A 17022-nucleotide genomic window follows, 5' to 3' on the forward strand; every position below is an offset into this window, starting at 1 on the left:
TTTTGTAGTACATTCTTAACAACTGTGGCCTAAATTCCTTGGAACGCAACTTGAGCAACATCTCTCACGATATATTCGCCCTGTATAATACATAATTTCAACAATTGGCTTTTATGCTTAATATTTTATGCTGCATGCAAGAGCTGCACAATACAGAAAAAACCTAACTAGACTATGGAAGGCAATGGTATTAGATTCTGCAATTTAGGTGGTTTGTGATGGTTTTACCGCAAAATATTCAACAAGAAATTGAACTGAAGAAAGTTGCAGAGAACACTGGAGAGGGAGAAAGGTAGAAGATGATGGTGCTGTTACACCAATTCCTTAATTCTCGGTGAAGCATTACAAGCATGTAAGGTGGAATAGGCCATAGACTGGACCTCCAGTACCGGACGAACAGAATTGATCATGTGCAATGCGCATGGATCACTTAAGTGACTCATCCAATATGACAGACTGTGAGCTTCTTATAATCCTGGCCATCCATTTACAAACACTCAAACTAAAATACAAACTTAAGCTTTTCAAATGAATCAAAACATTCTTTTCTTCATGAACATGGCTGCTAAGCTTAGGCGTCAAGACTCCCTCCTAAGCTTGCAGCTGATTTTATCCGACCATTTGTTCCTCAGTTTTGCAGCATACCAACTCAATTTCATTTTGTTGGATTGCTTCTTTGATGAAGTGAAGCTTTCTGTGAACGTGCCTTGTCTTTTGGTGAAAGACAGGACTCTTGGCAATGGCAATTGCTGATATATTGTCACACAGCAACATAGTAGGCTTAATTTGTTCTTCTCCAAGATCCTTCAATGCAAATCTCAGCCATTTAGCTTGTGATGTTGCCTCTGCACCACTAACGTATTTTGCCTCTACATTTTAAAGTGCAACAGTATTATGCTTTATTGAAGCCCAAGAAAACACACCTAAACCGAGGTTGAATGCATATCCAAAGGTACCCCTCATAAGATCTTCATTACCATCCCAATCATTTTCACAATTGCCTATTAGTAAAGTTGATTTCCCTTTGATATACTCAATTCCATGATCCACACTTCCTTAAATGTATCTCAACACTCTTTTGGTTGTTCCCATATGTCTCTTTGTGGGATTTTGCATGAATCTAGACAACAAACTTGTAGCAAACATAATATATGACCTCATGGCAATCAAATACAACATACTTCTAACAAGATTATTGTATTCAGATTCATTTGCTAGTTCAATGCCATCATTTTTGCTCAATCTATCATTCACTGCAAGTGGTGTTCCCACTGATTTACAATCCTTCAAGCCAAACTTCTCAAGCAGTTTCAATGCATATTTCCTTCAATCAATGAAAATGAAATTCTCAGTTTGAACAACTCCCATGCCCAAGAAATGATGCGACAATCCAAAGTCTGTCATCTTATGGTGGTTTATCTTATCATTTTTAAATTTCTCAAGCATTGATGGACAACTTCCAATGTAGACAATGTTATCAATATAAAGAGACACAATGATGATACCTAAGGCTCCATTTCTTTTGATATAAAGTGTAGCTTCACTAGGACTCTTCTGAAAGCGATCATTGATAAAATGGGCATCTACCTCATCTTTGCTTCAATCCATGAAGAGCCTTGTTCAGCTTATATACTTTGTCCTCCTCATTTTTAATCACAAAAACCTATGGTTAATCCACATACCATTTAAGAAGGCAGACTTCATATGAAGTTGATAGAGACTCCAACACTTCTGAGCTGCTGAGGCAATCAAGGTCTTGATTGTATCAAGCCTTGCCACAGGGGCAAAAGTTTCATTGAAATCCACTCTAAGCTTTTGTGAATATCCCTTGGCTACATATCTTGCTTTGTTCTTCTGTATAGTACCATCAAGGTTGAGTTTTATCTTGTAGACTCATTTCACACCAATAATAGGTTTATCTCATGGTCCTTTCACCAAATATCAAGTGTAGTTCTTCTCAATCATGTTAATTTCAACTTGCATAACTTTTTTTCCATGAATCATCTTGTGCAGCTTCCTCATAGTTGTCTGGTTCAATAATGCATACATTGCAATGTGCACGTACATCAATCAAATTCCTCCACTTTGTGGAGTGAAGTCATAACTTTGTGATAACTCCACATTTCTCTGTGAGCTGGCACCATATGCATCTTGAATATCCTTACTTTGTTCAGTAAAAGGAGTTCAAACTTGAGTATCATTAGCTTCAATAGTACCTTCAATATGTTCACTGGTTGTTCCTTCCTCCTTAGGAAGGATTGGAACACTAACATCTCCCTCAGAGTTTTCACTCCAATTCCAACAGCTATCTTCATCAAATACAATTTCTTGAGAGTACGATCTTCTTCGAGCCGTTTTTCGGCCACATCAAAGTAAGTTAGCCATCAAGAAAGGTAGCATTATCGTTGTCTCATCAAGAAGTATCATTTTTGTTTTTGAATCACTCGATTATGTTGCGTATTGAACTTATGAACGTTTAAAGTTTACCCAGTTTCCGGCGAGTTTTCTTTCCCACGAACCAGTCACCTTTCATGCTATTTTCCGGCCATCTCTGGCAACCATTGGGCTTCCAAATAGGTATAATCTTATTGTACACTTTCTTATCTTCATTTTGATATATTATGGGTCGAATTTGATTAAGAATCGATTGAGTTACGAAACTTTGAAAATTGCCAAAAGAGTTTTTAACGGGAATGACAAAAATCATGGATAGTGGACAATTTCAGAGACCATTTATATTAATTTTGAATCTCAGAGACCATTTCTATTGATTATGCAAATCTTAGGGACCATTTTGGATATTTAGCCATTCCTTAATTCTCGGTAAAGCATTACGAGCATGTAAGGTGTGAGAGGCCATAGGCTTATAGCCGTTGGACCTCCGCTACCGAACAAACAGAACTGATCATGTGCAATGCACATAGATTACTTAGTGACTCATCCAACATGTCAGACTGCACACATCAAGCCTATGAGCTTACAAACACTTAAACTGAAATACAAGGCTTTTCAAAAGAATCAAAACATTCTTTTATTCATGAACATGGCTGCAAAGCTTAGACATCAACGAACGGAACCTACCTGCGGTATTCGGCAAGTGCCCACATGGGAAAGATATTTCTATAAGCTGCATAATGTAGCATGCAGTTCTTTAAGAATCCTCCAGTGATTTCCTACCATATATAATTAGTGGTTAGAAGTTATACAATGTTTCAAGTAAAAATTTGAGCATGCGTATAAACAACACAACACAACACAACATGATATGCTATTTTGTGTTTCATATTTGTACTCGTCAAGCTTGCAATGCAAGTAATACTAAGGCAATTTTTTATTTTTTTTATTTTTTCTTATTTTTTATTTCGGTTGGAACTAATGTGGTAAGCAAGATTCCTGCTGAGGAAAATCACCATTTTCCATCTGAGAATTGATTATCAACTTTGCTGCACGATGAAGAGGTGTGGGGTCTCTTTCTGCCTGAATCAAACCCATCATAACCCAAGCTGTGTGCACTAAATTTGATCGGTTTCCTTCAAGAGGAACGTACTCCTGTATCACCCGCCATAGAGTGAAATACTTTAGTCCAAGACAATGAGATTAATTAAGAAATACTTGCAGCTAGCTTCAATTATAATCCATCTCTCATATTTTACCTTTTTTGGACATGAAAGGTAGCTCTCTCCCCAACCACCATTCTCTTTCTGGATTGCGAGTAGAAAACTAATAGCTTTGCGCATGGCTGCACAATTGTTGAAGGTCTTACCAGCAGCAGTTAGCCCCCCAAGAGCAAACCAGGCACTATATGTGAAGCAAACTCCCCAACTCCGTACCTGTGCAAACGTTTCTTCACTAAGTTCTTTTTCTTCTCTAGTTTTTAATCAAAGAAAATTATATAATCAAATTTTGATTTAATCATATGATACACCATGAACCATCTGCCATTTGTACATTTTCAAGGTACAGTGCAGCAGCGGTAATAAATTGGTCAATCTCTTCCTTCCTGTGGCCGGGTTATAACTTCTTAAACATAACTAAAGCCTGGATTGCAGATGAAGTGCACTCAACGTATTCCTGCTCAACCACAATGTCCGCTAAGAATTCTGTGGGATTGAACATCTGAGGGGAAAAAAAAGGACAATATCCTAGTACGTATATACTAAATAATAATGATTTAAAAAATTTGAGTTTGTTACGCATCTGACTAAAGTTCAACAACATGACTCCAATTCTTTAAAATTCTTACTTCTAACCATTCTGCTGCTCCTGCTGGTTCCCAGGCTGTTAAGCCACCATTCTTACTCTACAATGAGACATATAGTGAGATTTGTAATGACTAGAGAGACCTAATGGACCATGCGCTGAAGAAAAAATGTATTGAAATGTTAAAAGTTTTCAAAACTTTTAAAGTAAGGCAGCCATGCATTAGATCCAAATTTGATTGCGGCAACAAAATGCAACTCAAACTCATATCTATGGCAGTTAGAAATAATATTTGTCACCTGTAGGGAAATTAGGACATTGACAGCATCGTATAACCGCTAAGGCTCCATTTTTTCACCAACTATCTCTGGTGGCATCATCGATAAAAGCAGGCAACACTGTAGAGAGGGTTACGGTGAGAAAAATTGAGATAACATTTTAGACAACTAAGTTGAATTTGTTACCTTTAAACCCTCTGCAGTGCAATCAGAAACTTGCCATGGATCTTGGAAATGTGGCGGTACATGCTTTTCAAGTCACCCGACGGATTGTCCTTGACCTTAACAATTTCAATCCAAAACAGTCACTAGTTAGAACAAAATAATGGATGCACATTTACATTTTACAAATATGAAAGTTGAATTGACTATATAAAAACGAGCCTGAGATTTCTTGACGAAGTCATGTCCTCTAGCAAGCGTGGGTGCAATTTCATCGGTTAGATTGGAAGCATGCAAAGCTTGAATGGCAAAACCAGTATCCCACTGTTGACTGCCAAAACCCTGCATGTATCAATAAAATGTATCAATTTATAATGTTTTCCAATGATTTAGAAGAGTAAACTTTTGAAACAGAAAAAAAGGATCAAGAACAATTCATCATATCCTGTAATGTATTAACAATATGTGTACTAACTTGCATCTTCATCCCATCCTCAGCAACCCATAAATAATCTGGTATCCTGGCAAGATGCTTTTTAAAATAATCCCCATTTGGATCTTCCACCCAACAAGCCAGGATGCATAACACCTTTTCCACACATCCAATGGTAATGTATCTGCTGTTTTCATCTTCATAATGAACATGCTTCATTGTGACTTCAAGAACCCTTTTCCTGATCAGCTTGTTAAACAGCCAGCGAGTAAGAAGAGGCTCCGTACATACGTACAGACTATCCCATAGAAAGTCCTGTATCCAAGGATGAGGGTAGTAGATGTCCACCTGCAGTCAAATTATTACTGCAATCAGTTTTTTTACCAAAACAAGAAAACATGAACTAATTAGCTAACTTAATCAAGTTAAACTCACTTTAGCGCAGTGATGTCGCACTCCCTTCCAATTAATTTCGTCATAAGGTTGAGCATAGAGTTCTTCCCTTAATTGTAGTATGAGAGATGTGATTGGACCAACAAATCTTTTCCCATATAAATATGACATAGGCATGTAAACCATCATACAGTAGCACCACATTTTTGCTGCATTTGCATGATGTAGAACAGATTAAAAAAGAAGACTATAGATAGAGAGAGTAATTAAATCAATTAACATGTGAAAGTTTGAATTATTTGTACTTGTGGTGTCTGGAATTGTGCCAACCTGGATGCATAGGAAGAAATGAAGGCAGAACCAAAACTCTGGGGGCATTGGGTTGCTTCCGGACCACTCAAACACACCAAGTATCTACAAGAATCAATTAAGCAAGATTAATTAGAAAGGGAAATGCTCTTACATAGTACTAAATTGAAGCAACTAGTACGTTTTATTTTCGATAAAAAGAAAGTAAAGAAAGTATCATTACATCGATAAAGTAAACGCAATTTAAACACACAATGCAAAATAGGACTCCATTCTTCAACATACCGAAATAGTCAGGGTTAATTAAGATTTTTGGTGTGTTACATGTAAAGTCATATTTGAGTTAATCTATTGTTAATAGGGGCCCATCATTATTGTAGAGTGTATCAACAATAATGTTAGTTTTGTGTGTCTAACTAATATTATTAAGAATTAAGAGTGATACATCTTTATACGTTGTCAGTATTGTCCCGTTATCGATAGCAAATAATCTCATGTAATTCAGCTATATATGGTATAGATAAAGTATCAATATGCTGTTGACGATTTGCTATAGTGATAGTGCTATTTAAGAACAGTTAACTGAAGCCTAATAAAAGCAATTAGTCTTAGTGTTGCACATAGGCATACCGAAAGCCAAGTTTTACCCCAAGAGGGGATGTGGGTAACACTGCCATGATCAAGAATCCACTTTCTAGCTCTTGCACAAGCATTGTCTTGGCCACCATCAGGGCCTTCTCCAAGAATACGCATACAAATGTAGTTTAGAGCTGTGCAGAACATGGTGTTGTGTCCTTCAATGTGTAATCCCCAACCACCATCTTGGTTCTGAAATAGCCGAAAAAGTAATGCATATTAATTAGCATTATTTATTCAGTGTTTTTTTTTTATATACGAGCAGGACTTCGGATGTAGAAGTGAAAACTCTTGGCCAACTTAACTACAACCCTTGTTAGTAGTTTAACACAAATAAGCGCATTTTGAAAAATTGAAATTTGATGCAATTTGTGTGAACAAAGACCAGTACACACACACACACACACATATATATATATATATATATTTATGTATGTATTTATGTATGTATGTATGTATGTACCTGATGATAGTATATGTAGCACAAAATTTCTTTGCAGTGTTCTGCAGGAATACAGTATTAAGATGTCCCGTAATGTAAGTGCACATTGTTGAATTGTAATCTTGTCTTGGCCCAAAGATAATTGATCCAGCCCATACACAAAGAAAGATCCATGCACATGCTAGAGAATTCTAGCAAAGTTCAAGTTGGTGGAAGAGTCTAGAAGAATGGTGAGGATTCCACCAACATACAAGATTAGTGTAGATAATTCTAGCTTAGGAAGGTAGTGGAATTATCTAGATATCTCTAGCATAATGTTTTCATGCTTCTCCAAGGTTCCATCCATGCCTATAAAAGGAGAAGGCATCCACACCATTTGTAACAACCAAGAGAGCAAGTAGCAAGAAGTGAGAGTGTCAAGTAAGAAATAAGAAGAAGCAACAAAGCTTCTAAGAGTGTTTGAGTGTTTCCTCTTGTACTAAGTTTGTGAGTGAATAAAAACCTTGTGTAATACTTTGAGAATTCTTTCTTTCTCTTGCCTATCAATTCCGCTGCATTACATTTTTCTTTGTGAGATAAACATCTCCAGAGTAGTGAAGCATTTTTAAACCCCCAACAAAGTGGTACCAGAGCTATGGCTAGCAATGCTATGGCAGCCTTCCAAGTTCCAGTGCTCGACAACAACAACTTCGATAATTGGAGTATCAAAATGAAGGCCCTTTTGGGTGCACACGATGTCTGGGAAGTTGTGGAGAAAGGCTACACTGAGCCAGAAGATGAAGCTACTCTGTCTCAACCCCAGAAGGAGAGTTTGAAAGATTCAAGAAAGAGAGACAAGAAGGCTCTCTACCTCATTTACCAAGCATTAGATGACAATGGCTTTGAGAAGGTCTCGAGTGCAACCTCTGCCAAGCAAGCATGGGAGAAGCTTCAAACCTCTTACAAAGGAGCCGAACAAGTGAAAAAGGTTCGTCTTCAAGTATTAAGAGGTGAGTTCGAATCTCTACAAATGAAAGGGTCTGAATCAATCTCTGATTATTTCTCAAGAGTCTTAGCCGTTTCCAATCAATTAAAAAGAAACGGAGAAAAGTTAGAAGATGTTAGAATTATGGAGAAGATACTACGCTCGTTGGACCCCAAGTTCGAGCACATTGTCGTGACGATTGAAGAAACTAAAAACTTGGAAGAAATTAGTATAGAGCAATTAATGGGTTCGCTACAAGCATATGAAGAGAAACATAAGAAGAGGCAAGGGAATGATGAGCAGCTCCTCAAGACGCATATCCAGCCAAAGAAGAAAGAAGAAAGCTTCAACAACGAGAGAAGCCAATATGGAAGAAGTCGTGGTCGAGGTCGCGGACGTGGACATGGGCGTGGATGTGGTTGGAACTTCAACAACCATAGCAACTACGAAAGAGGAGAAAGCTCAACAAAAGGTCGCGAAAGAGGACGCTCAAACTCAAGGTATGAAAAATCTCAAGTTCAATGCTATAATTGTCAAAAGTTTGGGCATTATGCTTGGGAATGTAGAGCTCCAAACAGCAGACTTGATGAGAAGGTCAATTATGTGAAAGAAGAGAAAGAAGAGAATGGTGTTGTGCTACTAGCATGCAAGAACAATGATGGAGACCAAGACTATACATGGTACCTTGACACCGGCGCTAGCAACCACATGTGCGGAAGAAGAAGCATCTTCGTAGAGCTTAATGAATCAGTGAGTGGTAACGTTTCTTTTGGAGATGAATCCAAAATACCCGTAAAAGGAAAAGGAAACATCCTTATTCCCCTAGAAAATGGTGGTCACCAATTAATTTCAAATGTCTACTACGTGCCCAATATGAAAAGCAACATTTTGAGTTTGGGTCAACTCTTAGAAAAAGGTTATGATTTTCATACGAAAAATTATATCATTTTTCTTAGAGATGACAAAGGAAGATTAATTGCCAAGGCGAAAATGTCAAAGAATAGGATGTTTCCCATGAACATTCAAAACGATGTTGCAAAGTGTCTCAAGATATGTTACAAAGACATATCTTGGCTTTGGCATCTTCGTTTTGGGCATCTTAACTTTGGGGGATTGGAGTTATTATCCAAGAAGGAGATGGTGCGAGGCTTACCGTGCATCAGCCACCCTGATCAAGTTTGTGAAGGATGTTTACTTGGGAAACAGTTCAGGAAAAGCTTTCCAAAGGAATCGACTATAAGAGCCCAGAAGCCACTTGAGCTCATTCACACCGATGTGTGCGGTCCAATAAAACCAAGCTCTTTGGGTAAAAATAATTATTTCCTTCTCTTCATTGATGATTTTTCAAGAAAAACCTGGGTGTATTTCTTGAAGCAGAAATCAGAAGTCTTTGGAGCATTCAAGGAGTTCAAAGCCGCTGTAGAAAAGGAGAGTGGTTGCAAGATCAAAGCCATGAGATCTGATCGAGGAGGAGAATTCACTTCGAAGGAATTTCAAGAGTTTTGTGAAGCAAATGGAATTCGTCGACCTTTGACAGTTCCAAGATCCCCTCAACAAAATGGAGTGGCAGAAAGAAAAAATCGAACCATCCTCAACATGGCTCGAAGCATGCTCAAAAGCAAGAAATTGCCTAAGGAATTGTGGGCAGAAGCTGTAGCATGTGCTGTCTACCTATCCAATCGGTCTCCAATAAGGAGTGTGTGGGGGAAAACTCCGCAAGAAGCATGGAGTGGAAGAAAACCAGGTATTTCTCATCTAAGAGTTTTTGGAAGCATAGCCCATGTACACGTACCAGACGAGAGAAGAACCAAACTCGACGACAAAAGTGAGAAGTTCATCTTCATTGGCTATGACACCAATTCAAAAGGCTATAAGCTGTATAATCCAAACAATGGGAAAACGGTGATTAGTCGAGACGTGATGTTCGATGAAGAAGAAGAATGGGATTTTAGCCCGCATGCAGGTGATCTTCACTTCTTTCCTCAATTTGAAGAAGATAATGAACAAGGGATGATGGAGCAAGCAAGAGAGGTTCAACAAGAATCCACTACTCCACCTGCTTCACCAACATCAATCAATCATGGTAATTCATCAGCATCAGCATTGTCAAGTGAGAGTCTAAATGAAAGAGAAGTACCACGCACAAGAAGTATACGAGATCTTTATGAGGTAGCTGAAAGACTTGATAATCTTACACTTTTCTGTCTCTTTGCTAATTGTGAACCAGTCGACTTCCAAGAAGCAGTGCGAGATACTAAGTGGAGGAAAGCAATGGATGAAGAAATTGAAGCAATCCAGAAGAATGATACATGGGAACTCACTGTTCTTCCGAAAGGACACAAAGCCATCGGAGTCAAGTGGGTGTACAAGACAAAGAAAAATGCCAATGGAGAGGTCGAAAGATACAAGGCAAGACTAGTGGCGAAAGGCTATAGTCAAAGAGCCGGAATCGACTATGATGAGGTATTCGCACCCGTTGCTCGGTTGGAAACTATACGATTACTAATTTCTTTGGCAGCTCAAAACAGTTGGAAGATTCAACAAATGGATGTGAAGTCCGCCTTCCTAAATGGAGTTCTTGAAGAAGAAGTCTACATTCAGCAACCGTCAGGTTATGAGATCAAAGGGCATGAAGACAAAGTTCTGAAGCTGAAGAAAGCCCTCTATGGGTTAAAACAAGCGCCACGAGCATGGAATAGTCGCATCGACAAGTACTTTCAGGAAAACAACTTCATCAAGTGCCCTCATGAACATGCTCTCTACGTCAAAGTCAAAGATGGAGATATTTTGATTGTGTGCTTATATGTGGATGATCTAATCTTCACCGGGAGTAATCCAAGCATGTTTGAAGAGTTCAAGAGAGTGATGACCAAAGAATTTGAGATGACCGACATCAGGTTGATGGCATATTACCTAGGCATTGAAGTCAAGCAGAACGAAAAAGGAATTTTCATCTCCCAAGAAAGCTACACAAAGGAGATACTGAAAAAGTTCAAAATGGACGACTGCAAGCCCGTGAGCACGCCAATGGAGTGCGGAGTCAAACTAACCAAGTATGACAAAGGAGAAAGGGTAGATCCAACATTTTTCAAAAGCCTAGTTGGAAGCTTGCGCTACTTGACTTGCACAAGACCAGATATTCTCTATGCTGTCGGATTAATCAGTCGCCACATGGAGAATCCCACAACTACACATTTGAAAACAGCCAAAAGAATTCTTCGATACCTCAAAGGTACTGTTAACTTTGGCTTGTTTTATTCAAGTTCTGATAACTACAAACTTTCTGGATATAGCGACAGTGATTGGGCAGGAGATTCTGACGATAGAAAAAGCACTACTGGATTTGTGTTCTTCATGGGAGACACTGCATTCACATGGATGTCGAAGAAGCAACCGATTGTCACTCTCTCTACCTGCGAAGCTGAATATGTAGCTGCTACTTCATGTGTCTGCCATGCAATCTGGCTGAGAAACTTGCTGAAAGAATTAAGAATGCGACAAGAAGAGCCAACAAAGATCTATGTTGACAACAAGTCTGCAATAGCTCTAGCAAAGAATCCAGTATTCCATGACAGGAGCAAGCACATAGATACCCGTTATCATTTCTTAAGAGAGTGCATTGCAAGAAAGGATGTGCAAGTGGAATACGTGAAGTCTCAAGACCAAGTTGCCGACATATTCACCAAGCCACTCAAACAAGAAGACTTTGTCAGACTAAGAAACTCAATTGGTGTCACAAGACAAGATTAAGGGGGGATGTTGAATTGTAATCTTGTCTTGGCCCAAAGATAATTGATCCGGCCCATACACAAAGAAAGATCCATGCACATGCTAGAGAATTCTAGCAAAGTTCAAGTTGGTGGAAGAGTCTAGAAGAATGGTGAGGATTCCACCAACATACAAGATTAGTGTAGATAATTCTAGCTTAGGAAGGTAGTGGAATTATCTAGATATCTCTAGCATAATGTTTTCATGCTTCTCCAAGGTTCCATCCATGCCTATAAAAGGAGAAGGCATCCACACCATTTGTAACAACCAAGAGAGCAAGTAGCAAGAAGTGAGAGTGTCAAGTAAGAAATAAGAAGAAGCAACAAAGCTTCTAAGAGTGTTTGAGTGTTTCCTCTTGTACTAAGTTTGTGAGTGAATAAAAACCTTGTGTAATACTTTGAGAATTCTTTCTTTCTCTTGCCTATCAATTCCGCTGCATTACATTTTTCTTTGTGAGATAAACATCTCCAGAGTAGTGAAGCATTTTTAAACCCCCAACACACATGACCTGCAAATTTTGAGTAGGAATTTCTAAAGTAATTAGTAACCCCCTAAAATTTGAACTTTGGTAAAAACTTGAGAATATATGTGCTATATATTTTTAAGCCCCAAAACGAGAACATGAGATTCAAATAACATGATAGTAAATAGTAAATGCTCACCAAAGGAGGAAGGAAAAACAACACACCGGCATTTTCAGCCGGCCAATGGCCATCACTAGCCTGCAAAGCTGAAAAGAAGTGGACAGACCTTCTCAATGTAGCGGTGGCCTTTTCGTATGTGATTTCCTCTCCATCCTCAACTTTCACTAGGGGAATTGTCTGTTTGAAGTTCTTCTCCCTTAAGAACTGCCGGTTAGTGAACAGAAAATTAAGAGCGATACTAATGAGAGGATTAAAGTTATGATGATGTTATTATTACTAATTAAATGTTATTAAACCCTAAAATTTTAATGGTGTTGCCCATCAGATAGGAAATGAAAACTTGTAAGTACCAGAAACAAGACAGACAAAAAGTAGTTGTTTGATTGTTTGTTTGGTGGTTTGTTCTTTTTACAACTTGCTACGCACCCGCCGAACAAGGCTCCTTTCTTTTCCCTAACTACAAATAAGATCGAGAGAAGCCCAAAAGCCCCCAACCAAGAACGGCCGGGTATATTTATATTAAGGGGTGGGGAATAAATTGGTATCAAACTCGACATTACAAGATTCAAACATAAGTACGTGAAGAAGAATATCATTAAACCCTAATACCAAGAACGAGGATATTCATCCTGAGAATGTTACTTGTTACCAAAACCATTGATCATGTTCGATGAACACAACTTACAACTTTCATCATATTATGCTCTCCTACATATGGTTGACTAAATGATCTCTAAATTTAAATTGATTATTTTTTTTTGCAAACATAATCTTTAGATGACGTGAAAAAGTAAAATAACGTCTCTGACTATGCAATTTATATGGTACGTTAATGATAAGTAGTGGATAAGCAGGTGCACTCATAGCGTGGACACATGTATTGTTTCTAAATAAAAACTATATGGGTGGAACGAAGATAACTAGAACTCACATTTAGAAGAAACATGATCAAATAAGTATCATAGGTTCATATTGGTGGGAAATGTTATTCTTGTCAAATTGTGGCTTATATTTGCAGGGCTTTTTAGCTAAAATGGTCCCTGAGATTTGCATAACACATCACTTTGGTCCTTGAGATGAGCTTTTAGCCGGAAGTTTGGGCAATTTTCAAAGCTTTGTAACTCACTTGTTTCTTAACCAAATTCAACCCATAATATATCAAAATGAAGTCAGGAAAGTGTAGAATAAGATTATATCTATTTGGAAGCCCAACGGTTGATAGAGATGGCCGGAAAATAGCCTCAAAGTTGACTGGTCTGAGGGAAAACTGGAAAACTCGCCGGAAACTGGGTAAACTTTAAACGTTCATAAATTCTTCAATACTCAAAAGTGGCTAACTCGAGACCAAGACAACCAATTTCGAGCCATTTTCCAGCCAAACCATAGCGAGTCAATTGTTGAAAAAGGTACCATTCTCTTTGTCTCATTGAGAAGTATGATTTTCATTTTTTCATCACTTGATTTCGTTGAGTATTGAAGAAGTTATGAACATTTAAAGTTTACCCAGTTTCCAGCGAGTTTTCTAATTTCCCCTTGGAGCAGTCAACTTTGAGACTATTTTCCGACCATCTCCGGCAACCGTTGGTCTTCCAAATAGGTATAATCCTATTCTACACTTTCCTATCTTCATTTTGATATATTATGGGTCGAATTTGGTTAAGAAACGATTGAGTTACGAAACTTTGAAAATTGCCCAAACTTCTGGCCAAAAGTTCCGGGACACCTAATGGAATTTTTAACGGAATAACCAAAATGATAGATGGTGGATAATCTCAAGGACCACTTCTATTGATTTGACATCTCAGGGACCAAAGGGATAAGTTATGCAAATCTGAATGACCATTTTGGCTAAAAAGCCTATTATTGGTGGTAAACTAATTGACAACAGTATAAGTTTGGACGAACTAATTAAAGTATACCTGCATTCGCCATAGGAGGTCACTACTGGTCTTAACCTGATAGCGATTATTGTAGAAATGAAGACAAGCTTCTTCCACCTCAACTCGCTCTTCTGTAGATGTATGGATAATTGCCACCATCTGCGACATTAAGCTTCCACATTTTTCAATATTCTTTATTTATTTCTTCTTATCAAGCACCTGTTGCATGCATGCAATTAATAAGTCACAATGTATCTTTATAAGAAGTATTACTCGCACACTCATTCTTACCTTCTACGTACCTTGTTAATTTCTAGTCAATGATCTTCTTCAATTTATTTGATCTGACAGTCAAAAATTAAAAAGAGTGTGTGATAAGCAAAAATGGATGTGTGGATAGCATTATCCTATTTATATCATCACTTTTTGAGGGAGGGAGAGAGAGAGAGAGAGAGAGAGAGAGAGAGAGAGAGAGAGAGAGAGAGAGAGAGAGAGAGCTGTACATAGAAACGCAACCATGCTTTCAATGGGCGAATGTACAAGTGAACTTCCTTTCTATATATATAGATAGAAACTTCACTGTTTTCTTAATGTGATCACCTTCCTTTGGATATATATAGACAGAAAGTTAACTGTTTCCTTAAATGTTTTCTTATTAAGAAGTTATTGTGTGGAAAGTAAGTTTACTTTGATTGCAATAAAATAAATTAATTAATTGAGTTTCTTTTCTTAAATCTTACGCATCCGTAATAATAATTTTGACGAATATTAAGAATTTGATATTTACGACCAAATTCGGTTATCATTCCAAAATCATATGATAGTATACTAATGCTAAGTATAATTATTTTTAATATAAGTATAACCAAAATTTTATCAAGGAAAGAGATTAAAAAGATAACAAAAAAAGAGTATCAAATATTGATTTTAATTTACTGAAAAAATAAAACAAATTCAATACACAGATGTGACAGATATGAATAAATTAGAAGACTTGAGGCAATGGATGAACTGTCATGCACCTTCAAAGCCAAGTTGTTTGGACTAAAAACGTTTGTTAGGCACGTTCTAGGCCCAACCCACTGAACTTTAACTAATGACTTAGTGGGTATTTAATTATGTTACAGGTGAACAGTGTGTGGTCCAGGTTTTCAAAAGTACTTTATGACGTAGCAATGTGGACAGCAAAGATACCCTCTTTCACATGAAAAGAAGGTAATTCAGTTGATTTTTTTATTTTCACAAAGAACAATTGCTATTTGGTGGAAAATTTGTAGTTTCAGAGGGACAAAAGCGACTTGCGAGATGAAATCTCATCCTCTGACAGCAGTTAAATTAGCAACTTATTGCATCATAAGGAATGAACTGAGAGGAAAGGGCTTACACTAGAAGGAAAGGGCTGTTCTATAGAAGGCAACATAAAGAAGGAAGAAAATGATACCCACCCAACACAAAAAGACTTCAAAGCTTTGCAAACCTACTTTTTACAAATTCTTTTTCTTGTTCAGACACTCATTTTCTTTATAGCTTTGCTATATCACTTGTAGAATTGATTTTACGTATTAACTTCCTTTCTAAAAAAATTCCCTTGCTTGTAACAATTTGTCTGACTGGTGGCCAATTTTGCCTGAATAGGTTTAAACTTTGCCTGGATGCTTGTATTTGTCTTTTCTTTTCAAATTATTAACCTTATATGCAATTTACTTTCTTGTTAATTAGCATTTGATGAACATCTAACCATCCTTTACTTCCCTGTCTTTCTTTTCTATCATTACTTGCATTACTTTTTGTCTTTCAATTTACTTTGCAGTCGCAAACTAAGATCCGAATAGTTTAGGATTGTCTCTTGGCATAAACACAAAAAAAATACAAAGTCCTTGATGACAAGGCATAGGAAAAAACTTAACTATAGATTAAATCCCAGGAAAACTAATGAAAAGGGCTTCAAAACTTTGAGTTTTAATAAGAAACCACCCACTAACTTTATTTAATGATAAGGACAAGAGAAAGAAAAGGAAAAAAAAAAAAAAACAAAAAACCTAACAAAAGCGCGTGCAAGCCTTGCACTTTTGTCAATAAGGGATCCACCACTTACAGAGAAGAACAATATGAGGAAGGATTTTTTCAAACCGTCAGTTGGTAGATTTTTTCCAATCAAAGGTCCATCTCTCTTCAAATCTCTTAGAATTCAACTCTATTTCAATCTTCAATTTCCGAACATCCAAACAGACCTCAAAGTCCTATTGATTCAAGCAAATGAAGTTGAAGATCAACAAAGCCTGCGATTTCCATACACATGTTTCAATACGTGATCCACCCCTGTGATGACAACGATGATGATCTTTCTGCTCATCAGATTGATCTAAAGGGATGGACCTCATTATTCGCATCCCCATGTTGTAGTTAGACATTATCATCTGGTGTTGGTGGGGGTATTGGGGTAGTGCTAGTAAACTCTTGTGATGTACTCCTCCTCCTCCATGATTTAATAAGAATTTCATACTCCCAACTCCAACCGCCCTATTGATGGTATGATGGAAATTATGATCCCAAGAGGAAAGATGATGCTACTGCTGTTCACCTTTAACTTCTTTTCTGTGGAAGTTTCTGTGGTAGTTGCAGGTAGAGCAGTTAAGGCCCTTGAGGGCTTCGATGGTGCCCTCTTCTCCATTGGGCATGAATTCACCACAACCATCCATAGCAGTCCCTCCTATGGCTACTGCATGGTTCTTGAGGCACTCCTTGTACCTCACTCCATTTTGCCCAACTTTTTGTTTTTTATTAGAATTGTTGTGTTTGTAAGGCACAACATTTGCATTTGGAGGAGAAGAGGAAGCCGTAGATGGGCAGACAATAGAAGAAAATTAAGTAATTGGTGTAGAAAGTTAAGAAATTGAAGAGATATAGAGAAAA

General features: G+C 37.6%; 1 pseudogene; it reads right to left on the reverse strand.

Annotated features, from left to right (window-relative positions):
• Window positions 1-2782: 2782 nt before the first annotated feature.
• On the reverse strand, window positions 2783-14639 carry LOC103939381 (annotated as a pseudogene).
• Between the last annotated feature and the right edge of the window lie 2383 nt (window positions 14640-17022).

Source organism: the organism of the source record quoted next, unplaced genomic scaffold, assembly GCF_019419815.1.
Source record: "Pyrus x bretschneideri cultivar Hongxiangsu unplaced genomic scaffold, Pyrus_bretschneideri_v1 Contig37, whole genome shotgun sequence".
In the NCBI taxonomy this organism is placed as follows: Eukaryota; Viridiplantae; Streptophyta; class Magnoliopsida; order Rosales; family Rosaceae; genus Pyrus; species Pyrus x bretschneideri.